Here is a 16095-nt window from a genome sequence, read left to right as displayed (position 1 = left end):
AATTCAGTCATCGTGTCTCTTTAGCTTCCAAAGACAGCTCTTCAGTCTGCCCTTGTCTTTTATGATGTTGATACTTTTAATGAGTACTAGCTAGTTATTTGGAAGAATATCTACCAATTTGGGCTTGTCTATTATGTCCTGATGATTCAATTGAGGTTACATATTTTAGGCATATTACAGAATATCACAAAAGCAGTGCTGTGTCTTTCTCAGGACATCTTATCAAGAGGAACATAATACCAACATATCTTATAACTCATGATATTAACTTTGATCACATAATTATAAGGCAATGTCTGTTGGGTTTCTCTACTGTAAAGTCACTATTTCTCTCCTTGTAATTGATGGTATCTTGGGACAGATACTAATACACTATTTCTCCTCAAACATTTACCCGCTGATTTTAGCATCAATCCATGGATTTTCTTTGCAACAATTATTGCTGTAGTGTTTCCTGGCAGTGATTTACTATTTCCCACATTCCTTCTCCATATGTCAGTTGGAATTCTTCTGTAATGAAGAGCTGTCTCCTCTTCCATGTATTGATTTATTTGATTATTTACATGAGGATAAATACATGGATATATATCCTTAATATTATTGTTACTTGTAATGTTTCTCAAATTGACCACTTTAGTCATTGGGAGTTCATTAGCTGTGTTCTGTTTTTGGTATAGCTTCATGTTTTTAATTTTTTTTTTTTAGACCTTCTTTACTTTCTGATATTATAAGATGTTCCAGGCTCATCTTATATTTCCTTGCCACAACCCTAGAGTTAGTAATCTCTCCCTAAAAAAGACCTGATTTTTTTTTTTAATCAAAAATGAGATTTAGAGGGGCTCCTGGATGGCTCAGTCAGTTGGGCATCCAACTCTTGATTTCATGTCAGGTCATGATCCCAGGGTCATGAGATCAAGCTGAGTATGGAGCCTGCTTGGGATTCTCTATCTCATCCTCTTCCCTGCTCATGTGCTCTCTCTCTCTCTCTCTCTCTCTCTCACTCACTCACTCACTCTCTCTAAAAAAAAAAATAAAGAATAAAAAAATGAGATTTAGAAACATGATCTAGGCTCTATATGTGCTCATTGCTACTGGAGTGTCATAGTTCCTCGGTCCTCTAAGTACACATAGTTGGGAAATAATAGTTTGTATACAAACCCATGCTTATGCTTCCATTTATATGTATGTATTGTATGTATGTATGTATTTATCAGTATACATATTTAAAAAACCTAAGTTTATATGAATACTTCCAATAACAATCCAATACCACAAGACTGACTCCAGTCCTCCCCTCGTCTTACCCCAACAGTGACAAGCCTGGCCTTCATTATTAACAATATGCTCACTTATTTGCTCAACTGCAATATAAATATAAAGCGTTTAGTTACACAACTTCTAAACCATACTCCTGTGACAAAAAAATTTATTAACTAAAGTATGGTACTTCTGTCTGATTCTTTCACCTTTAGTCTTACAGCATCCAACCAAAATACCATTTTCCAAAGTTACCTAGGTTAGTTCTTACTTCCCCAACCCCTTCAGTATTTTCAGTTGTAATACAACTGGGTTTATTTACTGTTTGTTTTCTATTTGGAATCCTTCCCCCAACCTCTTACTTGATTGTAAGTATATATTTATTTTGAGAGGTATGTTAAACGTTATCCAAGGTTTTCTTTTCAATCAATTCAGAGATATAGACTTCTTATCTGAGCACCTTCCATGTTCCAGGAACAATCTGGGTATTTTTATTATACACGACTATAAAAACATATCACTTTAATGATCAACACCTAGGTGCTGAAACATTATGCCAAAATAAAAAACTGATTTACTTTATCCACTAAAATGTGGTGCCCTTTTTCTCAGAGCCTGTTCTTAATTGTTTGCCAGCTTTATGGATCTGTAGATTCTCATGGCCTAATTGTTTCTGTTGCTGAAAAATGTATTTGAAATAATGAAGCAACTATTGCAGTTTCTCGCAAAACACTAATGCAATACTCCTGTTAGGTTTTTTTTTAATTAGCTATCACTACTGATAATACACCCTATAAAATGAGAATATTGGCACTATCTGCATGAATACAAAGACCCACTAAGCACTCTTGAGGACTCAGAGTAATCTAGATTTGGGCCTTTAGAAGACAGGATATCCTCCCCCCGCCCAATATTTACAAGAACTTGCTGAAAGATGTCCAAGAGGTCATTGGTCCCACCTGACACAGGCCTCTGTCCTTACATGGTTCACAAATAAGTTGGAAAAAATGGATAGTGGATAATGCAATTTCTGGAGTCAAAATTGCTGTGTGTCCTTAGGTGAATTTCTTCCTGCAGTTTCCTCATTTGTAATGAGGGATAAACTACATGTACAATTATATATGTGTTAGCATGTGTATAATTTATATATATAAATATATACCTTTTATGTATTATATAATATATATATTATTTATCCCTCTTTACAAATGAGGAAATGGGATTGTAAAATCATATGTGCCAAATGCTTTGAAGATTTCAGCATGTATAAAGCCCTCAGAACATGTCAGCTGTTAGGGGGCACCTGGGTGGCTCAGTCAGTTGAGCATCCAACTTTGATTCAGTCCAACTTTGGCTCAGGTCATGATTTAGTGGTCCATGGGTTTGAGCCCAATGTTGGGCTCTGTGCTGACAGCTCAGAGCCTGGAACCTGCTTCAGATTCTGTCTCCCTCGCTTTCTGCCCCTCCCCCACTCACACTCTGTCTCCTTTCTCTTTCAAAAATATATAAACATTAAAAAAAAAAGAAAATGTCAACTATTAGAACTATCATCATTTCATCACTACTCAAAAGATAAACAACAATAGTACAGGTTGATAGTGTTTCAGTCTTGAAAAAAAAAAAGTCATCATCTGAAATGGACAAGAGGCAGAGAAAGAGAACTAACATTTTTTAGGCCTTGTAACTATCTAATCCTAACAATAATTTGGTAAGCTCAATGTTAATAATTTCACTTGTAAAACAAAGATAAGTGAATCAAGGTCACACAACTACTGAGTGACAAGACTGGGCACAAATCCAGATTTCACCATTACAAAGGAAACTGGGGAGTGAGTTAGCTCTTTTAGATATGGACACTTGAGCATCAGAAAAGTGTCCTAAATAATTGCCAAGTGGACCCATAACAGAAGCCTATAATATGGCAGGATCACTCCAGAGTCAAGAATATATAAAATAGGGCAAAGGAGACTTGGAACAGGACCTGGATCCTGGGTAGGAACATTCACTGATAAGGTCCTCTTAGTTCTTTTATCTCTACAGAAAGGGATTCTATGTTTTATTCAACCCCAGCTAATATTCTTATTATTGTGATTTTAAATTCTAGTTCAGACATATTGCTTATATCTGTGTTGACTGAGTCCCTGGCTGTCATTTCTACCTGTTCTTTCTTTTGGGGTGAATTCCTTCATTTTGTCATTTTGGAAGAATGAAAAGAATTAATAAAATAGAAAATTAAAATTAAAAAATTAAAACAACACAAAAAGATCAAATAAAGGAAGCTAGATACTAGGTGTGTTTTGTCTGGCTGTTGGAAGAAGCTTGATAGAATTGAGAAAAAAAGGGAAAGAAAGGAAAAGAAAAGAAAAAAGAAAAAAGTAAGAAAATATTTAACAATTTAAAAAGATATACACAATAAAATAGAATAAAATGAAAAAAATAAAATAGAATAAAAAATTTTACAAAAATTTTTTTAAAAAACACAAAATAAAAATAAAATTTTCTTTCTATATCCAAGAATAAGAAAAAGAAAAGAAAAGAAAAGAAACAAATAGACCAGTGAGCAGAATGAAATCCAAATGAAATTACATCCAGTTTCCCCTAGAAGTCTAACTATGAAGCACTTTATAGTCCATACACTAAGCAGGAGGAGAGACTTGTGGTGTCCTCTAAGGCCTGAGCTTGGTTGGCACAGTTGGGCAGGGCTTGGTGTAATGGCTCCATTCTCCACCAGGTGGCGATGATTAGCTCACTGGGGTGGATCAGTGTGGCATGTGCGGGGAGAGGTGAAAATGGTGTCACCCAGCTTCCCAGTAGCTGGTATCAGAACTCTGTGCTCTCACCAACCCACAATCAAGCACCCCTCCTTTGTCTCCAGCTTCCATCCATTCCCTGTTTCTACACTGTCCACCTCCAAGTCAGCCAATCAGGCAGCACCCCCCTTCTAAATTATATTTCATATGGGGCTGTGTTTCCAAACCCCTCACTGCTGAGAGCCCTGTGGCTTGGACCCACTCTGACCCTCTGGGGGAGGGTCTCACCAAGCAACGGCTAGGAGCCAGCTTGCCCCAGGGAAAGTTCATGGGATCACAGGCAGCAGAGGTTTAGAGATTATGGCAAAACACAACATATGGCTGGTGCCAGGTTTCACCGGCACCTGGCATTTTTGTTCCAATACCAGCAATTGTGTTCTCTGGGGTCCGCTGGGACCTATGTCCATGAGAAGGCCCTATGGCCTCTACCAAATGTCCTCCCATCAGGGAACTGCCTCTCCCCATGTGGCCAGCAGACCCCTCACACCTCGCTGCCTGCTCCTGGGGATTCGCTCTTCCCACCAGAGCTCTGCCAGGTGTCGAGCTGCGGAGTTTCTGACTCTGCTCTTCCCTGTTTATAGAGTCCTAGTGGTATTGAAACCCTTTCCTTTCTCCTTCCTCCTTTTCCTGTTCAGTCACTTGTGGGTGTTCCCACTCTTTCTCTCCAGCTACTTTCAGGGGGAGTGCTTTTCCTGGACTCTGCCCCCTTTCTCTGTCCTCTCTCCACAAAAACACCTCCCTATCCACCACGGCTTCTCTCTCCCCCAGTTCACCTCTCTGTGCCATGTACCTGCTGAGTTCTGTGGTTCAAGTTATGCAGATTGTTGTGTTAATCCTCAGATCAATTTTCTAGGTGGCCAAAATGGTTTGGTGCTGATCTAGCTGCATTTCAAGGATGAGAGAAGCTGAGAACTTCCATGCTGCTCCACCATCTTGGTCCCTCTCTCCAAGGTCCTCTTAGGAAAAACCTCTGGGTTTTTCAGGTCAGGATTTATCCCAAATACTCTGTGTCATTATTACCATACACACTCTTGGGCTAAGTTACCATTCTCCTAGCTCTAAGATACAATAGAAGAATTTCTAAGAGTTTGTACCTGGCATCTAAAATTGACAGCCTTTCAAGGCCTGCACACCCATTTTGTCTGGGAGACATTGCCAAACCAAATCTGAATTCTTTACAATGCTGCGTGCAAGCTCCCTATCCCCCAGACTCCCCATTCCTCCCTATTACTTTAGACCAGTCCTCTTCATCCCTACCTTACGCATACCTTATGTGCCCAAACCCTAAGTGAGAGTTTTGAAATTGATCAAGTGCCACTCTAGATTGATTAAGTCAGAATATCTGGAAGGAGGCCAGGACAGAGATGATCTAAAGCTCCCATTCTCACCCAGGGCTGCTAATGAACAACCAATGTTACAAATCACTGGTCTAAGCCCTATTCTCTCTTTTTTTTTTTTTTAATTTTTTTTCAACGTTTATTTATTTTTGGGACAGAGAGAGACAGAGCTTGAACGGGGGAGGGGCAGAGAGAGAGGGAGACACAGAATCGGAAACAGGCTCCAGGCTCTGAGCCATCAGCCCAGAGCCTGACGCGGGGCTCGAACTCCCGGACCACGAGACCGTGACCCGGCCGAAGTCGGACGCTTAACCGACTGCACCACCCAGGCACCCCTAAGCCCTATTCTCAATATGTCCATCAATCTTTTTTCTGTCTTGTGTTTCTCTCATTCCTTTATAGTGGTTGAATAGTGTCCCCCCAAAATTCGTGTTCACTTGGAACCTCTGAACATGATCTCATCTTTTCAGATTAAATTAGCCAAGGATCTCAAGATAAAATCATCCTGAATTTAGGCTGGACCTTAAATCCTATGACTGCTGTCCTTATAGGAAGAAGAGAAGACACAGGGAAACACATAGGGAAGAAGGTAATGTTATAATGGAGTTAGAGACTGAAACGATACACCTATATCATTTGCAAAGGAATAGCAAGATTTCTAGGAGCCACAAGTAACTAGGAAGAGGCATGGAGCCTACAGCCTTAAGGGGGGAGCATGGCTCTACAGACATCTTGATTTCAGACTTCTAGCTCCAGAACTGTGAGAGAATAAATTTCAGTGTTTTAACACACCCAGGTTATGGCAGCCCTGGGAAACTAATACACCCTCCTATTAACTCACCTAATGTCTGTTGAGAATTACTCAACTATCATAAATGTCTATGGATATCCTTGTGCCTCCAGAAATAAACTGAAACTATCCCAACAATTAGAGGCCCCAAAAGTACTATAGAATGGAAGTAACAGCTCACAAAAGACACAAATAGATAGGAGACTCTAGAACCCTCCAGGGACCTATGGAATCAGTTAGCAAAAAGAAATCTAGGCTTCCTAAATGCATTTTTGCATCACGTCATTTACCCTCTGCTAGTGGCAGTGGAGGAAATGTCTATTCTCTTTAGTGCCCAAAATGCTAAAAGAATAGACTCACTGTTAAGCCATAAAGTCTTATTGCCTTCTCTCCAATTGTCTCCCCTCTTTCCCATGGTCTCTGCATATTTCCCATGTTTCATAGTTGTTCTGCCTTTCTTTTATTCCTGCTCCCTCTTCTTTTCAGCCAGATGGGGAGGCAGCTCAACATCTGAAAAGATAGTCTTTCTTCCCCCTCAGGCAACAGCCACTTCCTCAAAACAAACCCGTAAATGGCAGCATCAGGTTGATACATCTTTAAGCCAAGTAGGTCCACAACAGAAGTCATGGTTGAGTCACCAGCAGTGATGTAAGGACCCAGGATACACTAGCCATGGCTTGGCTTTTCCAACCCTCAATACTGCCTGAGAATCTTTATGAAAATCAGGCAATGACAAGTAAGATTTACGATAAACACTTCTCAGCACCATTGGCCCCTGCTATACTCATTTGTGATTCATTGAATCCTTTCCCCACTGTGATCAAAAGGCCCTCAGTATTTTCCCTCCTTAAAAACCCAGTTTACTGATGGGAAAATTATATCCCAAAAGTCTTCTACAAATTCAAAGCCATATGTAGAGTTCCCAAGGGATAAATCTGCTGTTGTCTTCTTTTAAAAATACAGTTACATGTTGATTAGCCTTCTCTCTGAATATTCCACCAAAACATAATTCCTGCAGGAAGTTGGTGATCTGAGTTAACCTAATTTGGGTTGGAGATGGGGTAGGGATCATCCAAAGGATTCTGGCATTGGGGTATATTTCACATGGCTCTCCTCTTTATTAGTAGGGTTTGTCAGGAATGAAAAACATTAATAAGGAAGGAAAACTCATGTGGGAAAGAATTATTTTAACAGCCCTGCCATCTGAAATGCTTCCTACTGTTAATACTTCACAGACCAAACAACTCTATCCATGTGGTCCCCAAGGTTCCCTGCACATCCCAATGACTGGAGGGATGTCCAGGGATACCTGGGTGGCTCAGTCGGTTAAGCATCCCAACTCTTTCAACCCACGTCATGATCTCATGGTTCATGAGATCAAGCCCCACACCAGGCTCTGAGCTGACAGCTCAGAGAGCCTGCTTGGATTCTCTCTCTCTCCCTTCCTCTCCCTGCATGTACTCCCCCTGCTCTCTCTCAAAATAAATAAATAAACATTTTAAAAACTTCCAATGTCCAGGGAACTTTTAAAAATCCTAATGCCCAGCTCATCTCCCAGAAAAATTGGATGGTAATGTCTGTGCATCGGAGCCAGTCAACCATTGTTGTTAAAGACTTCCAGGTGATTTCAATATGCAGCAAAATTTGGCATACTGAATGGTTACCAAAATGACCGGACATTTAGGTCTTTACCATAGCTCTAAGACTGTGCAAAATGGAAATAAGATTATCTCTCCCACCCTATCAAATAAATAGATTTTCAATGACAAGGGGTTTTGAGATTCTTAGAGAAAAACATTATGTAAATACAGGCTATTATTATTGCAGGTTGACAGGTGTCTGGGACATATATTTCATTCTCTTTAATCACCCAAATGAGGCCACATGTCCCAGGCATGTGCAGTCAGCCCATCATTATGCCTGATGCGTACTGAGGATACAAACACAGGTGTTGTGAGCGGTGGCAGGAGTAATCATGGAGTTCCCATCTACCACTGGGACAACCTTCAGCTGCACACTTTATTGGAGGCAAACCCCCACTAAGGTCTAGGATCTGTTGCTATTCACTTATGGATCAGCATTGTGTATTGCACAGTAAGTGGTCTTTTCCTTACTGACTGCTGGGTGTAGAGGAATAGACCTTACTCTTTTATCACAGGCGCATCTAGCTAGCCTCATCATGCAAAATGAGAGTTTAATATTAGTCCAGTCATTTGAGTCTAACTCAACATAAAACATACCCCAATCTAACAGCAAAGTCTAGAACTGCTGATATACCACGCAGTAACCTCCCGAGTCTTGTTTTTTCTTTAGCAGTAACTACAGCAATAAAAGGTTGGAGGAGAGTATAAATATTTAAGGGCCAAAATAAATCTTTAAATGCTGAACAACCGACTTACGCGATGGGTAAACTGGAGACTGGTCCCGAGATGGCAGCTTGTCAAATAATGATAGAAAAAGCAAAACCTTGGCCATTCCTTCTCTATCAGGGTAGCATTAGTGTATGTCAGCTTTGTAATAGCTTAACTGGCTAGAGCCAGCAGATGGTGTTTTTATGGCCCTATATAAACAGCATTAAGTCATTTTAACTCTTTCCCCATAACTCAGGTTTCCACATGAGGCTGCAGTTGTCCACCTCTCTCATCCTCTGAGATGCTCATGAGGAACAGAACTTGCATTTATTAAGCACCCATTAAGCACTAGACACTTCTCACAGGGATTTATTAACCCCAATTTACAGAGAACAACTACTAGAAGCAGAGCCAAGATTTGAACTATTTGTTTGATTTCATGGCCATAGCTCCTCCCACTATTGCCTCATCACCCCTCAACCATTATTTTCATTGATTAAATGCACAGGGAGGGGAAAAACAGCTGAAAACTGCTTGCTGACTGTCCTCCTAATCCATGACTGAGTGTACAAATCAGTAGGGCCTGTTCCCATTTGAAATTATTGCTAGTTAGGGTTTCTCATGTGTTATTTGATATATCGATTATTCTATTTTACACTTCTAAGAAGTACTGTCTCTTCAGATATGAAATTTTATCTTGATTCCTCAATCAAATTAATTCCACCATGCATTGATTAAACTCCTATTTAAGGCTTTCCGCATTTTAAAGCAGTTTTCAAAAAGGTAAAATCATGACTCCGTCCAAATCATATATGTCAAAGACTTTATTCAACTCATTAATTAATGAGGGAACCAGTGAGATCTATATATCCAATTTCATAAATGAATGTTAAGGTTGCTGGGTCACATACAAAATTGACTGATGTCTTCCAGGGCATCATGACCTCTGAGGCTATCACTTCCAATAAACAGGTATTATTTGCCTCTCTACTGGACAAAAGTTGACAGGTTAACCTATGCCCTTCTAGAGTTGTAAAATAGACCAGTCAATAGAAAATCAAGCCCAGAGGTGGGTTTAAGCACATGGTGATATCTTTTCCTTATTTTCAAGTTGTGGATAATTGTTCCGATCGTGTTTAAGACACTGAAGTAGAAAAGGTATGTGGTAGATGGTGCCTAGGAAGATCTAATCACTGTCTGCAAAGCCCTACAGTAAAATTTCAGGGTACAAAACTTGGATATGTTCATAACTTGAAAGGTATTCATAAGTAATAGGGTGATACTATAGTGTTAATTGTACACATTTGTGCTAAAATAAGTCAAAGTGGGAGGAAGATTATTACAAGCTGAGTTAATTAAGGAAGGAAGGCATCTTGGAAAAGAAAGTCATCTTTTGAGGAGAGCTTAACAAAAATTATAGAACCTGATTTAATTAAAATGAAAAATAAGAGTGACCAGACTCATGGCAGAGTAAAGGAAGACCCAGAGATGAATCTGGTCAGCGTTGGTTTGCAACCTTGGTAGCCCACTGCCTTCACCTGGAGAGCTTTTTAAAATCATGAAGCCCAAGCTGTACCTAAGGTAATTAAAATCAGCATTTCTTTTTTTTTTTAATATAAGAAATTTATTGTCAAATTGGTTTCCATACAACACCCAGTGCTCATCCCAACAGGTGCCCTCCTCAATAACCATCACCCACCCTCCCCTCCCTCCCACCCCCCATCAGCCCTCAGTTTGTTCTCAGTTTTTAAGAGTCTCTTATGCTCTGGCTCTCTCCCACTCTAACCTCTTTTTTTTTTTTCCTTCCCCTCCCCCATGGGTTCCTGTTAAGTTTCTCAGGATCCACATAAGAGTGAACACATATGGTATCTGTCTTTCTCTGTATGGCTTATTTCACTTAGCATCACACTCTCCAGTTCCATCCACGTTGCTACAAAGGGCCATATTTCATTCTTTCTCATTGCCACATAGTACTCCATTGTGTATATAAGCCACAACTTCTTTATCCATTCATCAGTTGATGGACATTTAGGCTCTTTCCATAATTTGGCTATTGTTGAGACTGCTGCTATAAACATCGGGGTACAAGTGCCCCTATGCATCAGTACTCCTGTATCCCTTGGGTAAATTCCTAGCAGTGCTATTGCTGGGTCATAGGGTAGGTCTATTTTTAATTTTCTAAGGAACCTCCACACTGTTTTCCAGAGCGGCTGCACCAATTTGCATTTCCACCAACAGTGCAAGAGGGTTTCTGTTTCTCCACATCCTCTCCAGCATCTATAGTCTCCTGATTTGTTCATTTTGGCCACTCTGACTGGTGTGAGGTGATATCTGAGTGTAGTTTTGATTTGTATTTCCCTGATGAGGAGTGATGTTGAGCATCTTTTCATGTGCCTGTTGGCCATCCGGATGTCTTCTTTAGAGAAGTGTCTATTCATGTAAAATCAGCATTTCTAAGGGTGGTGTCTAAGCTCCCCAGGTGATTTCAATGGGGAGCCATGGCTACTCAAGTGTGGTCCATAAACTGGCAGAACCAATAGCACTGGGACTTTGTTAGATCTCTAGGCTCTCAGTGCCCTCTTATACCATGGAGCTTAGGTTTTGGTGTTCTTGTTGTTTGGTTAGTTGATTTTTAGCACCCTGTCTGATTCATTCTAATGTATAATCAGGGTTGAAAACTCACTATGTCAGGAAGCTACCTACTCTTGAGGGAAGAACAAATGTGATAAAAGTGGTATTTTAGGGATTGTCTGACAATAAAATATAGTTAGTTTTTGGTTTAAGTATCTAACAGTACCTTATAGCTAAGTAGCGGCAATTAAATACTGGGGATAGTTGTTGGAATGAAGAGAAAAAAAGTCTCTAAGAACAAGGATCAGAAAGAGTTAATAATAACTGGGTCGCCTCGGTGGCTCAGTCAGTTAAGTGTCCAACTCTTGATTTTGTCTCAGCTCATGATCTTACAGTCATGAGACGAAGCCCTGCATCAGGCTCTGTGCTGGGTGTGGAGCTTGCTTTTATATATATATATATATATATATATATATATATATATATATGTATATGTATATATATATATACATAAATACATATATGTATATATATACACACATACATACATATATGTATATATATGTATGTGTATATATGTGTGTGTGTGTATATACATATATATGTATGTGTGTATACATATATACACACATACATATATATGTGTGTATACACACACACACACACACACTCTGCTCCCCCAAAAAAAGAAAAGTTAATAACTGGGATTATGAAAGGGAGAAAATATGAAGAATTATTAAAATATGCTACAAGATTGTGGGGAGGAGAATGAGTCAGAGTAGAATCAGCTCCAAATTGGAAACTTGGAAAAAGGAATTAATTTGGTGGGTATAATGGTTAATTTTATGTGTCAACTTAACTGGACTGGGACATGGGGTGCTCAGATATTTGGTCAAACTTTATTCTAGGTGTTTTCGTGAAGGTTTTTGAATGAGATGAACACTTAAATTGGAAGACTGAATAAAGCAGATTGCCCTCCCCAATGTGGGTGGGCCTCATCCAATCAGTTAAAGACCTGAATAGAACCAAAAGTCCACCTTCCCCCAAGTGAGAGGGAATTCTTCTTGTCTGACTGTCTTTGAACTGGGACATTGGGGGTTTTGTGTCTCTTGACTCAAACTGAAGCATCAGTTCTTCCTGAGTCTCAAGCCTGGAACTACAGGAACTATTCAGGCTGGAACTACACCATCAGCTCCTGACCTCCAGTTTGCTGAGTGCAGACCTTAGGACTTTTCAGACTCTATAGTCACATGAGCCAATTCTTTACAATAAATCATATATATATATATATATATATATATATATATATATACACACACACACACACACACACACACACACACACACATTATATGTATATATACATATAAAATATAAACACATGCTATAACAAAGAAGTCAGCCACCATCAGTTGGATTTAGTGGAGATTCAAAGACAGGGGAGTAGAAAAGAGAAGGCTTAAAGTATGTCCTCATTGAAGGCTGTCAGCATTGGGAAGCTGAGGGTCCACTAAGGCACCCTACCTAAGTAGTTCAGGGAACATATTTGTCTTTCTCTCATTGATCTGAGTTGGAGCAGGGGCAAAAATTAGGGAAGCTAGCAGTCACTGACCAAGTCCTAACTTTTCTGGGCCAATTGTTGCAGAGGTTGTGGGTCAGAGTTCCATTGTCACATATGGTCTGGCTCTTGTCCATTTTTATATTCACTCTCTCACATGTTTAATGAATGCCCTACAATATTGGGTCCCATTTCTTGAATTTTTTCAATGACTTTTTAAAATCCAGTTCAACTTATTCAATACTATTTGGCCACATCCACATTTACACTTATACATTTAGACCTAAGGTCTCCAGACCTTAATCTCATCTGGCTTCTACTTTAGAACAGGGGAAGTATTTGAAAACTTTCTGTTGGAAAGGCCATCAGATCAAGAAACAACTGACAATGAGAGATAATTAGTTATAATAAATATATGCCACTCCATGAGGGGACTACACAGGAAAGCAAGGAAATTGGTCAAGAGGTAGGGTTGAGGAGCACCTGAGCAAGAGTCTTCATCTTGGTTTCCACAGGAAGAAACAGACAAACAAGGGTAGATGGATTTAAGATTGGCCCATTTGACTAAGTGAAATAAGTCAGTCAGAGAAAGATATCATATGTTTTCAGTCATATGTGGATCTTGAGAAACTTAACAGAAGACCATGGGGGAAGGGAAGGTGAAAAAAAATAGTTACAGAGAGGGAGGGAGGCAAACCATAGGAGACTCTTAAATACAGAGAACAAACTAAAGATTGATGGGGGTGGGGGAGAGGGGAAAATGGATGATGGACATTGAGGAGGGCACTTGTTGGGATGAGCACTGGGTGTTGTATGTAAGCCAATTTGACAATAAATTATATTAAAAAAAAAAAAAAGATTGACTTGTTTGAGCCAGGGCATGGGAGGTGCTAACAGGAGTGGTTCTTGAGAGGCTGGGGAAGGTTCAGAAAGGGTATGTATGGGAGACTCTTGAATCTGTAACAGTGTCAGGATTCTTAGCTACAAGTAACAGAAAGCAACTCTGGCTAGTGGAAGCAAAAAGGACATTTATTAGAAGGATATCAGCATCTCTCAGATTCAAGAGGAGACTCAAGACGTGGACTTGGAAAATAGGAGAAACAAAGTGAGCTCCTGGTCTGACAGGGACAACAATCTAGTCTGCTTCCTGCTGCTACTTTTGCCATAAAGAATGACTTCTACTGTTCAGACATCTTTATGACACACCCTCAAGAGTCTACATGCTGGGAGTTAGCCCCCAATTGGCCTAGTGAAGTCACTTGTCCACCTTGGCTTGTGCAGGCATAGGAAGGAAGAGAATCTAGCTCCTCAGCTTCCCTAGTGGGGGCTAGTATCTATGACACACCATAGCCTTACGTGTACTTCTTTCGGGTATACTAGGCAGCGAAGGACCTGGAATGTGGACAACCAGAAAAATAAAAAAATGTCCACAAGAGTCTTCCCTCTTCACTCAGCTGTTCTTGCTCAGGACGAAACCCAGACATTATAAAAGTGTATGTTGTGTAAGATGTGCGATGTTGTGGGTACACACAGAGACTGCTCTGGCCAAGGGTAGTGATCCATCATGGGCCAGGCCTGCACTGTGCCATGCTCTTCCCCCCATAGTTTCCATCCTCCTCTACTGGACATTACTAAATATGCACCACGCCAGGTCACTCTAGCTGGGCATGTAGATGTACCTTGGAAAGATGGCCTTTCCATTTTCCTTTGGTTAGTAAGGACAACAGTGTCCTTGGGCAGGAAATAGAACTGGACATATGTGGTTTTATTATCTGCACTGATACAAACATTGGTTAATCTGAAAATTAGACTCCAATTTACAAACATCCTACTGTCCTATCATTCCTGAGCCTAGAACCGTCACCTCTTGCTCTAAATTCCTAGGGCCCATGTATTCCCTATCAGACAACTGAGGATGTTGCTTTATACTATTACTTTATGAATGTTAGTCTTATTCACTTTTCTTTCCAGCATTTGAAGAGATCCTGAAACACAATCTTCTTCCAAAAACTGATTTTCAAAGTGACATGTTGGGATAAGATCCAGGCCAGTCTTCTGAGTGATGCCACTTCTCAATATATGGCAACACAGGATCATCACCTGTGATTCCAGTGTCCCCTCAATCTGCACACTTGCTGCTGTGTCCCATTAGTCTGAAAATGGAATTTCTTGATTCTGTCTTCGATCTCCACCACTCAATTCTTTTGATCCTAAATTTGTTGTCCTGCAATTGCTTGTGCTAGTCCAGGTTTTTCTGCTTGATGTGTTTTGAGGTTTATTGGTGTCGGTGTACCATAGCTAAGATGGTATGATCCCACAAAATTGGAACCCAGACTCTTTGTTCAGTATCCAGCTCAGAGCGCAGATGACTTCTGGGTGTGAGTAGGTGTTGATGGTGATGATGATTTGCAGATAAACAGAGAAAGTCTACAGCTCTAGCGGGATCTGAATTAAACAGCTTTTATCGCCTCGCAGAGGATGCAGACCACTTATGTCTCTTGTCAAAAACCAGTGTTCCGATATCTGTCACCCCATTCCTGAATACTATGTTTCACACCAGCTAAATCTCTAGGTATCGGGAATACAATTTCCTGCTTCATGCTGGGCTCTGTCTAAAGGTTACTATTTGCTTCTGTTGACTGAGTTTTTGTAATAGGTTAAAGGATTTTTGTATGTGAGGTTTATTGAGCACTTGGGCTGTGTGGGGAAAACAGGTGTAAATTTTCAGCTATTAACCTAGTTACTTCTTGTGCCACTGAAATATTCTGTTGAAGGTGCCAGCTGGGGTTAGCCACCACACCAGCAAAGGCAGCAAGGGCATCCACAGACACGAGAAATATCTGTCACGTTAAATACTCCATACCATGCACCCATTAACCTCCTGATACAGCAGGACCAACGGAATAGGATTTGGAAAGGTGCTTAATATTTAAAGAATCTCATCCTGTGATACTGACCAAGAGTTACAGGTGGATACTGAGGTGGAAAGGCTACATGAAGTTTGCATCAGTGTGTACAACGACAAATATGAGCTCCTTTCTTCAGATTTACATTGCACCGATTTTAAAGAGCCTTAGTTGTCAGGTACAATATTCAATACTCAATTATGTTTCCATATTTAGGAGGTTCAAACATGTTATAAGACTCCCAGGGCCCTGTTTCTACCTCAGGCACTCAGGCTTAGCCTATGACCTTGGCAGAGCCATTCAGATTGCCATGAGCCCCTCTGTTTTCCATCTTGTTAAGTGGAAAGAATAATACTATGCACTTACTTTGTGACACTGTGGTAAGGCTGAACCAGGCATTGTTTGCAAGGAACTTCCCCGCTCAGAGCAAAGCACTAGAGAGGCACAGTCCTCTACCTCAGACCTGCACTGCACTCTTGAAAGATTGTTTTCCTTCTACCTTGCTATTGTCCAGT

Source organism: Felis catus, chromosome B3 (assembly GCF_018350175.1).
Source record: "Felis catus isolate Fca126 chromosome B3, F.catus_Fca126_mat1.0, whole genome shotgun sequence".
NCBI lineage: Eukaryota > Metazoa > Chordata > Mammalia > Carnivora > Felidae > Felis > Felis catus.
The sequence above is the reverse complement of the archived record's forward strand: the minus strand, read 5'-3'. Positions refer to the sequence as shown.